This window comes from Lemur catta, chromosome 6 (assembly GCF_020740605.2).
Source record: "Lemur catta isolate mLemCat1 chromosome 6, mLemCat1.pri, whole genome shotgun sequence".
Classification (NCBI taxonomy): domain Eukaryota; kingdom Metazoa; phylum Chordata; class Mammalia; order Primates; family Lemuridae; genus Lemur; species Lemur catta.
Window position 1 is genome coordinate 50787799 of NC_059133.1, and position 14011 is coordinate 50801809.

At 39.0% G+C, this 14011-nt stretch overlaps 1 pseudogene; it reads right to left on the reverse strand.

The window, feature by feature from the left end:
- The window catches only part of LOC123640538, a 194523-nt pseudogene that overhangs the window by 2624 nt on the left and 177888 nt on the right, over nt 1-14011 (reverse strand).

Genomic DNA, 14011 nt, shown 5'->3' on the forward strand with positions numbered 1-14011 from the left:
TGCCCCTACCCATACACAATAGTTCTTCTCCAATCCTCCTGAATAGTTCTGATAGTCAGAACATCCAATTTTTAAAGCCAGAAATTTAATATCCATGTGCTAAGTATACCAAATATACTCATTTTGTTCTAAAATATGTTCTTTCTCTTCTCGCCATGATCACTACCATAACTCCCATACAAGTCATCATCATACTGTATGGAGACACCTTCAATAACCTTGTTATGACTGTTGTGCAAAAATCCACTCTCTAAAGAAGCCAGAGTGATCTTTTCAAAACTCAAATAAGATCATATTCAAAATCTTTTAATGAATTCCCATTGCAATTTATATAAAAATCCAACTTCCTTATCATTATCTCCTAGTCCCTGTGTCATCTGGGTCTAGCTTGACTCTGCATATTCATTTCTTGCTCTTCTTCCGTGAATTCACTGTGCTCAAGACTCACTGACCTACTTTTTCTTCCTTGAACACACTGAGCTCCTTGCCACCTTTTACTTTTTGCACATGCTCTTTTCTTTTCTGGACTGTTCCTTCTAACTTTCTAAGTTCATATCAACTATCATTTCTTTCAAAGAAGGCTTTGTTGAGAACTCATTCTTGAATAGACTCCTTAGGTTATTTTACCTGTTCTTTTCCTTGAAAGCACTTAATCCACAACTACTGATTTTGCGGTTATTAGTTTGTTTAATTGTCTAATATCTGTCTCCCCTATAAATGCATAAGCTCCATAAAGACAGGAAAGTATCTGTTTTTCTTTTCACTACTGTATCGCTAGCAATTAGCACAATACCTAACACCCATTAGGTCCCTAATTCATATTTGTTAGCAAACTAGTGTCTATCTACTACATAAACATTAAGAAATAACAGTTAATCCTTTCATTTCAGGAAGATAAAATGCCTTGCAAGTTTGCTTGCATTCTGTAAGAGATAAACCTGACATACAAACAGCTTGAGGACACCCTGCAGTCCAGGACAAGCCTCCATCAACCCCATCCAGATGACTTCAGGAGTCTCCCCACTGGTCACCTTACTCCCACTCTACCCAGTGCTCAAATTCACTCCACAGAACAGTCACATCTGAGGATGGGTAATTTAAATTTAATCTTTTGCTGTGTTTCAAAGGAAAGGAGAAAAGGGAATACAAAAATAAAGTACAGCTTAAGATGAAGCCTCCAAAGACTACTTATGTCTGTTTAATTTTTTCCCTCCAAACCTCTTGGGCTTCTTAGTTCACTGAGAGAAAGATTACTATGGACAGACCTTCTAAAGAAAACATTGGTGGCTTCTTTGAAAATTAGGAAAAGTCAATACTGCAATAGCTGTGAGAAGCAGCATACAGTCTCCAAAGAGAACTCACCAGTTTACTTCCTTCAGTGTCAAAGACATGTAGATACACTCAGCTGACTTTAATTAAGGTCTCCTTAGGCTTAACAACAGGTGAACTTCCGTAGCATTCCTAGCACTACAGATAAGTTATTTGCCAAGCAGGATAAGTGTGAAAAACATGACAGCACTGGGTGGCTATTACATTAGTCCTTAGAAGTAATTAGTAAGAGATTATTGTGAGGCGCGGCCTTTGACTACAGGTGACGGAGGCACCCAGAAAGACCGCCATTGGGTGTAGTGCCGGAGTCACTCACCAACCACCGTTTGCCACGACTACTTGCACTAGCATATAAGCTTACAACGCTTCCTGTTCGAGGTCTCTTGCCATGTAACTAAGCTGTTTGCTCCAATAAACCACTGTTGGAAGAACTCCGGATTGTTGCGTCGTCCTTGCAGGCAAGTGCGGTGCGACAGATTATAACCTGGTATTCTGCTCAAGCAACACACCTTGTTATCATAGGAACAACCTAGATATGTGTTAATTTGACACCTATTACAAAAGTATTTTAATAAGAGGAACACATCAAGATAACATAGAAATGGGCTTGCGTTTTAATGTCACCATAATGTTTCTTATGATGATGATGATATTTAAGTGCAGTACTCCTTAATACATTTGTTCAATTGACACACTTCATAATCAGTTAAATTATAAGAAAGTAACACTTTCTTTGAAAAGAAATTCAGCTTTTTTTTAGAGTACAAAATCATGTAAGCCACAGCAACATTAGGTAAAGAACAAGAAAGTTTAATGAGAAGTTAGAGTTTTAAATGTATGCGGCATGCCAAATTTTCAAAGACCTTTTAAGAATTTTTATCCATTGTCCCTCATCACAGCCCTGTGAGGAAGCGCAGCACTTATTGGCATCCTGATTTTACAGATGAAGAACATGGAGTTGCAGAGAGGGTCAGTGGGTTGCCCAGAAAGCCAATGAGGGATCAGAGCCTGAAGGTCTTCTTCCTCTCAGTCCAGCAAGTGGGACTGGCTCCGTGGAGCTAAAAGAATACATATACAAGCATCTACGGACATTTGAAATGTATAAGAACTTTTAACAAAGTAGTTCTCTCTTTTTTTGTTTGTTTTCATTTTTTTTTTTTATTTCAGCATATTACGGGGGCAAGATGGCAGATGAGAAAGAAAGTAGTTCTCTTAATGTAAAAAAGCTCTTCAAAAAGAGTGATTTTCCCAATAGGTATAATGGAAGTCTCAGGGAATTTTGACAAGAAAATTTCTCTTTAAATCTATAATCTTCTACTTATGAGTTATCTGTCCTTGGGTAAAACAACTTCTCATGACTCAGTTTTCTGTCTTCCAAAAGTGATAGGGTAACAGAAGCTACTCTCACAGGATTGTGGGAAAACAAAAAATAATTTATTGAAAGGTCAAGAAATAACTCCTGGGGTATCTTTTTTACATGCCAAGCGCTTCAGATACTAAGGTTCAGAGACCTGGGATCCAGCACTACTGAAATGTTTAAGGTTGTTAATTTTATGTTTAGGCAACCGAGTGTCTTGTGAAAATGGAGAAATCTTTGTCTCATGTTCCCCATCTGAGGCATATATTTCATGAGTAAATCAACCTTTAGCTCTAAAGTAAGGATTAAGACAATTGTCCCTGAAGGATACAGTTTAGTGTAGCTGTAAAGGTAATTCAAAGTTTGTATAATGCTTTATTTCCTGAGAGAAAGAGAAATTGTAAGTAACACTAAGCAAGCAGCTCCCAATAGACTATCTTAGAAAATCGTGCAGGTGAGTACAAACACTGTAAATAACTAATTAAGCTGTTCACCTACCACCTTATTGCTGTGAATTAATGTGCAGAATCTTCATCCTAGTAGAGTTATGTGTGACTGGAAAAACAAAAAAGAACTCCTTTTTTTTTTACAGGGAAGAAATTAAAACCACATTGAAACCTAAAAGATAAAAGTCCACCAGAATTTGTCTTCAAAATTCCTTTCTAAGTGATTTTGAATGAGCAATTTGTAATCAAATATGACTGATCATGCCTCCTTCTATAAATGTATACTTCTGAGTTTTCAGAGCATTTTGATTTGTTGTGTAAAGTAAAATCTATGAGTTCACAGATTTTAGTTTATGAACAAGTAACTTATCTAATTTGTCTTATAAATTTTATAACTAAACATGTCAAATGACTTTAAAATACTTTTTTCAGAGGTACTGTATTAGTTACTGATTGCTCCACAATAATTATCTCAAAACTCCTGCTGTGCAACCCAGTTCCTGATAGTCCACACACTGGTACCAGTCCTCGGCTCAGAGGTTGGGGACCCCAACTCTAGTGGATGTGATTAGGCTCTACCTCTTGAAAGAAAAGTATCAAAGATTTTGTCCATGTGTTTTTAAACTACCATAGTTATTTATTTTAAAGCTATTTTTAGTATGTGGCTATTAAAGGGAGATGAGCATATGCCAGTAACACCTAATTATGAACTACCTATCAGATAGTGGGGCTATCCAGTGTAGTGGCTCAGAATGCAGATTCTGGGGCCAGACTGCCCAGGTCAGAATCTTGGCTCTAATATGTACTAGCTGTGAGATCTTGCGTAAATAGCTTGACTAACTTGTGTCTCAGTATTTCCTCTTCAAACAGGAGCTAACAATGGTTCTTACCTTTAGGCTCTGGTGAGGAATACATGAATGGATGTGAAAAAAAAAATTGCTTAGAATATTCCTTGTCACATTGTAATCACTCAGTAAGCTTTAATGATTATTATGAGTTGGTGTCAACCATAAGAGCTCAGCTATATATTAATGCCTTTATTTCCATAGTCAGAAGTAGAAGTTTAAATTGAACCATTAGACATCAAACATATCTTACCTAAAATAGCACAATTGATTACCCAGGATAAAAAATTCACTCTGAGAATATTACATTACTTCATATTTCCACAGGGATTCACTTCCTCATCCCCAATTTGGGAGTGATTCTCTTTGGATTATTTTGATTCCTATAAGTAGTTTTATGTTTAGCCTTCTAAGAAAAGATTTAATTTATCTAATATTTATTCATCTCAAATAGATGAAAACAATGTGAAACAATGTTTTATGTTTAGCCTTCTAAGAAAAGATTTAATTTATCTAATATTTATTCATCTCAAATAGATGAAAACAATGTGAAACAAGTGAAAACAATGATGTCAGAAATTAGTTAGGTTAATTTGTTTTTCTCTTTCCAAAACCTTGTATCCCTGCTCTACCTGAGTGTACTTGGTTTTTATTCTTTTGACAAGCTTATCCCCCACTCTGCTATTTCTTTACAGCTTGATTGCGGTGTGTCAAAACTGCTGGGCTCTAATAATGAACCTCTTTTTAAAGATTCAGTTGCTTCCCAGCAGCTGAATACTTACATCCATTCACTAATGGTTACTGTCAGGATCCTCCCGCCGCCTCATGTGAGGAGTTCCCAAGCCCTTTTTACTTCAGCCGCTTAATAAGCACTTTGAGTTGTGAATACTATTTTCTCTGTGAGGCTAGGGCCATAAATCCCTCCAAGTCAGCCCTCTCTATGTTAGAAAGAGGACCAAAAACACGCCCTCCCCCACCCCATGATTCTTTTCCCTGGCAGATCAAAAAATTCTCTCCACTCTTCTAAACTAGCTATTACCAATCCTGCATCTCAATGTTGCTCTCTGCCTCCTGTTCAGAAACAAATGTCATTTCTGTAGAAGTAAGTTGTGACAGCAGATCTGTCACACACCAAAGTGATCAGATTGGGGAAACCCTTCCATAACTGCAGAGTAGAAAAATGAGTTGTGTGCAAATAAACCATTTATTTCCAAACTTTTATCTTCAAGACTGTCTTTTCACTTCTTTCGGAGAGTATCTATTTTTTTTTCCCTGACAAGACAAAGAAGGATATTAAATTTCATTTCCTGTCTTATAGTTTGCAAAGTTTTTGGTGTTTTGGGGTGTGTGTTACTCAGTAATTTGGGTTCCTTTCCCCATTTCCACCTCCCCAATGTACATGTGTTTACCTTTTAAAGACACACACACACGATTTTTCCCAAAAATTTCCATACACACTGTATGGAATATTCCTCAAGTTATTGCATTCTAAAATTAATATGTAGTATAGTATCTACCCAATCAATACTGATATAGGGGCAATGCTAATGAGATTTGCAACTGGACTATCTGAATAGACATATTCCCTTCTTTACCTGGCACTGTGTGAAATTAGGTAAATTACTTAATTTTTTTAACTATTGCCTATCTGTAGAATGTGGATAACAGATCTACCTCATAAAGTTACTGTGAGGGTTAAATGTGGCACAGTAAGCACTTAATATGTTGCCTAGCAATCGGAAAGCAGTGTATTTCAGCTATTAATATAATTATAATTATTGTTGCTATATCACTATTATTTTAAAAAGTTTCTTCATTTATTAAAGTGACCAAAAATAGTATTTCATTCTATGGAATGATAAATCGCAATATGTCCAACCAACTCCCTATTCATGGCTCTTTAAATTGTTTATAATTCATTAATATTATAAAATTTGATGCTGTCATGGACATTCTTGTTCAAACATCTCTGCACATACATAGCTATATTTCCATTTGCAGTATTCCCCAAATTGTTAGCAATCCTAGAGAGAATAATTACAGAGAAATTGAGAATATTCCCCCTATTAAAATGTTCCTCTCCATTATTCTGAGAAGGTTACTGGACCGAAGGTATATTTATAGCCTTTTTCTCCTTCTTTTAACATAAGGCAAGAGGGTTTGTGTTATGGGTTGAATTGTGTTTCAAAGAGATATATTGAAGTTCTAACTTGTGTATAATTGAATGTGACCTCATTTAGAAATAGGATCTTTGCACACGTAATAAAGATAAGGTCACTAAGATGGGGCCTAATCCAATATGACCAGTGTCCTTATAAGAGGGAGAAATTTGGACACAAAAACAGGAGTGCACAGGGAAGACAACGTAAAATCACACAAGAAGATATCCATGTAACAACACAGGCAGAGAGTGGATTAGTAGTGTATCTACAAACCAAGGAATGCCAAGAATTGCTGGCAAATATAAGAGGATGGAAGTCAGGAAAGATTCTACTTTGCAGGTTTGAGGTACAAATGAAAGAAAACCCACAGGTGTCTGGAAATGTGACTATAAACAGCATGCTACCAATATAACATTTCTTTGAAATTCTATGTTTTATCTAAAAAAATTAAAGATCATTTAACACATTCCTATTCTATTAACATATTTCTTACATCTTGCAATAAAAATAATGTTTTTAACTCATTAAATAAAATCAACATTTCAGAAAGTTGTTTCATTTTTACCCTGTGTTGAACATCTGAATTATAGCAATAAATTAGTACTTATCTGACAGAAAGGTAGGGGATAATTATCCTGTCAATTTGCCCAATATTCCTTCATTTCCAGCCACACACTGAAGAAAAGCTTTTCAGCTAAGCAAGCATAGCTTTAATGTTTCAACACTTTCTGTCTGAACTTGCATAGGTTATATAATTTCTCTGAGCATCATGTTTCTCACCTAAAAACTGCCTTAAGTATTGTAAGTAATGTTTAAGTGTTTAATAGAGTCTTAAATATAATACGTGCTCCATAAATGGTAATTGTTTTTTCATTATCATCATCATTAATAGTAATAGTACCATATTGCTTCCTCTTCTTGGCAGTGACAGTCAATACTGAAAGAGGAATGGCCAAGGCTAAAATTGCTGAAAGAATATCATTGTCATTGTCATCACCATCCTTGAGCCATGCATAAATAATTACAGAGAACCTGTTGTCGCTGAACCTTGAAAATAACAAGAAGAAAGAGACATATTAATAGGTCCTTCCAAAGTGACTTGAACTCAATAGGCTTAAAATTGAATTCATGATTCCACTCTTTTTCTCACCCCCAATATCTAATCTATCAATAAGTCCTGCTGATTTAACTCCAAAGATCTCTCCATCTGTGCTAGGTTGAACAGTGCCTCCCAAAAATTCATATCCTCCCAGAACATGTGAATGTACCCTTATTTGGAAATACGTACTTTAGAGATCTAATCAAGTTAAGGTCATACAGGTTTAGTGTGGGCCATAATCCAATGACTAATATCCTTATAAGAAGAGGAGATCTGGACATGGACACACAACACACAAGGGTAAAGCCACATGAAGACAGAGACAAAGTTTGAAAAGAAATACCTATGAGCTGAGGCAGAGCAAGGATTTCAGGCAACCATTAGAAGCAGGGAAGAGGCAAGGTAGGATTCTCCCTTAGAGACTTCTGAGAGAACATGGCACTACTAACACCTTGATTTTATACTTCGAGTCTTGGAACTGTGAAAGAATAAACTTGTCTTGTTTTAAGCAACCCCATTTTCTGTTTGTTATGGCAGATCTAGAAAATTAATACACCATCTCTGCCTCATATACCCCACTCCAGGCTGCTATCACCTCACATGCACTGCTGCAAAACCTCTCTGCCTTCACCAGCTTGAGCCTGAAGCAAAGACTAAATACTGATGTTTAATTTTTGAGGTGCCAGCCCAGGGCAGGGAGAGTGAGGAGATAGCAAAGTGGGAAAGAAGAAGATGAGAAGTAATGCAAAGTGATGCATTATTATGTTGGCCCCTGAATCATGATGAGCCACAAAATAGACACAGCTCATTGCTCAACCGCATGAGATGTCTCTAGACATAATATGCAAAGAAAATGTGTCAAGGTATGGTCCATAGGAAGGAGGAAGGGGAGAAATTTATTCACTTGTCTTTTTCCTATCTCCTGTTTTACAAAAATCAACGTGACTTCACAAAAAGCATAATATTATCTGGCTCCTTTGGTGGCAACTCCAGAAGCTAGATCCCACATCCTGTGAAATGACATTCGATACAAATCCAGAATCAGCAGGAAAAGCCAGAATCTCAGAACATGAGACTAGTTGACTTGGTAGGTCAGCAGCAGCCCAAAGGGAAGACAGGGCCTCCCAGGTGAGTGACATGGCAGAGTAGAACCACAGGCTGCAGTTGGGGTGGAGCAAGTGGCTAAAGATGTAAAAGAGAATGGCATGGGGGTGGTTCATTAGAAGTCCTGGCAGTACTTTTTTACATTGACTGATCTCCAACTATTCCATTATCAACATTGTAGCCATAATAACTTTCTAGAATATAACGTGATTTGCTTAGACTTCATCAAAGACTCTCCATCACTCTTAGGATAGAGACCAACATCTTTAACATGACCCATGCAGTTTGGATTCAATGGCTTCAAGCCCCTCTCACAACACGTTCCTTTGCTCTCTGCACTGCAACCATAGTGCTCTGCTTTCAGTTCCCCACACTTGCCATTTTGCCTTCCATCACAGAGGTTTTGCATGTACTGTTGTCTGCGACTGGCATGTTCTTTCCTACCCTCCAACCTTACTTCACCTAGTTAACTCCTACTATTCCTTCAGATTCCTTGTTCGGTCTTTCTTGCTTTTGGGAAGACTTGTCTTATTTATCTAGCCTCCTAAGCATCCTCCTTTACATGTTCTTACAATGCCATGTATCTCATCTTCGTAGCACTCACTGCAGCTATGTTTTTACCACAGATATGTATTCATATAATCTTTGATTAACTTGTGGATCTTCCAATATAACATAAGATCCATGAAGATAAAAATATGTTTTTTTGTGAGGACATTCAGCCATCACCATTATAAACCCAGAATGCAGCACTGTGCCTGGCACATGGTGAACTAGACACTCAAAATATGTTTGTTGAATGAATGCTTTCAAGGATTTGAGAACTGGTTTTGCATACAGTGCATGTCCCTAAAAGATAATGTACAAGATAATTATACAAATTTGACTTGATATTTAAGTCTTAAGATAGAGACTCAGGGCAAAAAGAGCTACAATAGCTTAGAAAGAAACATTTTTCTGAAAGATAAGGTAACTCAAACCTATCAAAGCAGAATTGAGAGTGGAGCTGGGAATTGAAGAAATAATGAAATTTAGATAATCGGAGAGGAGAGAAAAGGGCTTCCTCTGATTAAATATGCTAGTGTTGGGTATTGGGTTTTTTTTTTTTCTTTCCTTTTTGGCCATGAGCCATAAACCTGTGGTTTTACTATGAGTGATGTTATCTTAATGTAATATTTCATTGTGTTAATTCTCAACCTACCACTGTGATATGATTTATTTACTTGGTTAGTGTGGAAAAAATTAGGTATTTGTAATAAATATGACATAAACCCATTGTAAATAATAACTATGTGCCATTACCATCTCATATCTCACATGATCCCATTTGCATAGCAGTCTTTATGTTATTCATATAATCATAGAAATACCAGACAGGAAGAATACAATTCAGAAGTTGTGTTACTAAAAGAAACTCATATTAGGGACACACTAATTGGGAACAATATCATACAATCATACTTGTGTGCTGTTTTTATTATTGTTGATGTTTTAAACTGATATATTTCAAATAAAATTTGAGATTTGTTTTTCTATGATACAATTAAATTGTATTTTGGCATTTTGTTTTGATCTAACAGAAAATTAAAATGTAGGATATGTTATTTATAAGGACCTATTCAGCCCAGGGGAGATAATGAAATCTTCTGTTTGTTCTAATATAAGATTGATTCCTCTGCCAGTGAATTTTCTTCTGGTCTGTAGTGAACCAGGGAATTGTCCAGCCCCTTTCTACTTTGCATGTCTTGAAGACCTTCCTACCAACATAGTATTTTCACGGGTGCCACACACACCTGCAGAAATCTAAGATGTAGCCTTCACTTTGGAACTAGGTGGCAGGCAAATGTTATAAAAGAGATGCAGAACCTGTTATCATTACTGAGTTAGAAAAAAGAAAACCTGTTAGTGGAGACCAGAAAATAAATGAGGAAACTGATATTGGAGTCTGGAAGAAATGTAAGCCATGCATGCATATAGTATTGAAGCAATTAGCAAAAAGGAAATAAAATATACAATTGACCCTTGAACACGTGGGTTTGAACTGTGTGGGTCCACTGAGATGCAGATTTTCTTCCATCTGTGCCACCCTTGAGAAAGCAAGAGCAACTCCTCTTCTTCCTCCTCCTCCTTGGCCTACTCAGCATGAAGATGATGAAGATAAAGACCTTTATGATCATCCACTTCCACTTATGTAATAAGTGGAATAGTAAATATATATTTCTTATGATTTTCTTAACATTTTTTTCTCTAGCTTACTTTATTATAAGAATATTCTTATTATAAGAATGCAGTATATAACATATATACAAAATACGTGTTAATCAATGGTTTGTGTTATCGGTAAGGCTTCCAGCCAATAGGTTATTAGTCTTTAAGTTTTGGGGGAGTCAGAAGTTGTATGCAAATTTGTGCATGGAGGCGGTTGGGTCCCCTAACCCCTGAGTTGTTCAAGGGTCAACTGTATGTATAATTGTGAGTCTGCTAAAAAGGTTTCTAGACAGAATGATGAAAATATCAATTTTCTTCCTTTCCTAGTATACAATAAAATACAGTGTGAGGGAGATGAGCTAAAGAGGGAAGTATTACATTTTCAAGAAAAATTAGGAGAAATATAGAGAAGCCAGGATTGCTGGGTTTAAATATAAAAACTATTTCACATCTCCTATTCCTCTTGATAGAAAAATATTCTCAGAGAAAGAAATGGTCCCAGAGTAAATATTCCCATCAAGGGTAAAAGACCTTTTGTTAGGACCTCTGAAATATTCAAAGTAGTGCCTGTTAGACCTTCTCATTTTGACAGACGTCTCAAATTTTAAAGATTTGGTTCCATAAAAGCCTAATTCCAAAATACTTTTGAATATATTTAGAAAAATATGTCTCAAAAATAAAATAATTATGGATGTAGCTTTTGTCTAATGGAGGAAACTATAACTCATGGAAATTCTGTAATATTTTTAATGAAATTGGATAAGTTTGGATGTTTCAAGGGACAGAGACAGCTCAAAGCAAAGAGGACTCTGGGTCCCAACTTTCTCTAGACATGAAACAGAATGAGGAACCTACTCAGCCACCATATATGAAAAAATCCACTTTATATGATTTCTCAGAGGGCAGAGCCAAGATGTGAAAAGCACAATGGATTAGAAGACTGCTCCGGCAGCAGAAATGGATCCCAACAAAGGAACATTCCTTGAGCTATTATAGTAGTAGGGATGGGAAGACAAACAAAACGTGTCTGACTGCATTTCATAATTGCTATGAACCAGTGACTGTTGTATGCCTACGGTTCTTTGAATGGGATTGCCTAATACAGTTACCATTTCTCCTGTCTCACCACTGTGTTAACATATTGTGTGTTAGGGCTGGGCAGCAGATGTTTTAGTTTTAGTTAACATGCATGTAAGGGAGATGAGAATCATTGCGGCCAGAGGATATCTGTGGTGTTACGTGACTGTAGTGGACCCCAAGGAATCAATTTCCCAGTATCCTTATCCTTATGTAGTACACTCCCAAATTGACTCAGATCTTGGCCATTTCACTTGCTTTACCCTATGTAACATTAGCAGATGTGAGGCAAGCAAAAAACGAAAAGGACTTGTGAATTGGGGTTTGCAATTTCTTTTCTTCTTTTCTTTTTTCCCCCTATCTGATGACCCCAGGTGCTCCTCATTGCTAGGCCTGGTGCTCCTGCCTGCTAACTCCGGGTTTTCCTCATTGCTAGGTCCTGTGGTCCTGGGTGCTCAGCCTAGGTGTTCCCTCTTGCAAGGCCCCGTGCTCCTGGGTGCTTAGGCCCAGTGATCCTGGGTCCTGACCCCAGGTGTTCCTCATTGCTAGGCCTGGTGCTCCTGTCTGCTCACCCTAGGTTTATTCATTGGTAGGCCCGGTGCTCCTGTGTGCCTAGCCCAGGTGTTCCCCATTAGTAAGCCCGTGCTCCTGCCTGCTGACTCCTGGTGTTCCTCTTTGCTAAACCTGGTGCTCCTGCCTTGTGACTCCAGATGGTGCTCATTGCTAGATCAGGTACACCTGATTGCTGTTCCCAGGTTTTCCTCATTGTAAGGCCTGGTGATATGGGCTCCTGAACCCAGGTGTTTGTTCCTCATTGCTAGGCCTGGTATGCCTGAGTGCTGACCCCACGTGTTCCTCATTGGTAGGCCTGGTGCTTTTGGGCACTGACCCCAGCTTTTCCACATTGCTAGGCCTGGGACTCCTCGGTGCTGATCCCTGATTTTCTTCATTGCCAGTCCTGGTGCTCATAGGTGCTTAACCCAAGTGTGTCTCATTGCAAGGCCTAGTACTCCTGGGTGCTGACAGTAAGTGTTCCCCATTGCTAGGTCCCGTGCTCCTGCCTTGTGACCCCAGGTGTTCCTCATTACTAGGCCCAGTGCCCCTGGGTGTTGACCGCAGGTGTTCCTCATTGCTAAGCCTGGTGCTCCTCAGTGCTTAAGCCAGGTGTTTCTCATTGCAAGGCCCAGTGCTCCTGGAAGCCGATCCCAGGTGTTCCACATTGGTAGGCACAATGCTCCTGGGTGCTGACCCCAGGTTTTCCACATTGCTAAGCCTGGTGCTCCTGACTCCTGAGCCCAGGTGTTCCTCATCAGTAGGCCTGATGCTCCTGCCTGCTAACCCCAGGTGCTCCTCTTTGCTAGGCCCGGTGGTCCTGTCTGGTGACCCAGGTGTTCCTCATTGGTAGGCTAGTGCTTCTGGGTGCTTAGCCCAGGTGTTTCTCATTGTTAGACTCACAACACCTGGGTGCTCAGCCCAGGAATTCCTCATTGCTAGGCCCGGTGCTCCTGCCTGCCTACCCCAGGTTTCCTCACTGCTAGGCCCTGTGCTCCTACCTCTTGACCCCAGGTGTTCGCCATTGCTAGGCTCAGTGCTCCTGGGTGCTTAGCCCAGGTGTTCCCCATTAGTAAGACTGGTGCTCCTGCCTGCTGACCTCAGGTGTTCATCTTATCTAGGTCCAGTGCTCATGGGAGCTTAACACAGGTATTCTTCATTGCTAGGCCCTGTGCTCCTGCCTGGTGACCCCAGGTGCTCCTCTTTCCTAGGCCCGATGATCCTGTCTGATGACCCTGGTGTTCCTTATTGCCAGGTCCAGTGCTCCTGTTTGCTGTCCCCAGGTGTTCCTCATCACTAGGCTCAGTGCTCTTGGATACTGACCCCAGGTTTTCCTCATTGGTAGGCACAGTGCTCCTGGGTGCTGACCCCTGGCTTTCCACACTGCTAGGCCCAGTGCTCCTCCCTGCTGATCCCAGGTGTTCCCTATTTCTAGGCCCAGTGCTCCTGGGTGAAGACCCAATCTGTTCTTTTTTTTTTTCTTTTTTTCTTTCAGCATATTATGGGGGTACAAATGTTTAGGTTGCATATATTGCCCTTCCCCTACCCGAGTCAGAACTTCCAGCGTGTCCATCTTCCAGAGGGTGAGCACTACACTCATTAGGTGTGTATATACCCATCCTCTCCTATCCCCTCCCATCTTCCGGACACCTGGTGAATGTTATTTCTCTATGTGCACTTAGGTGTTGATCAGTTAAAACCAATTTGATGGTGAGTACATATGGTGCTTGTTTTTCCATTCTTGGGATACTTCACTTAGTGGAATGGGTTCCAGCTCTATCCCAGATAATACAAGAGGTGCTATATCACCATTGTTTCTTATAGCTGAGTAG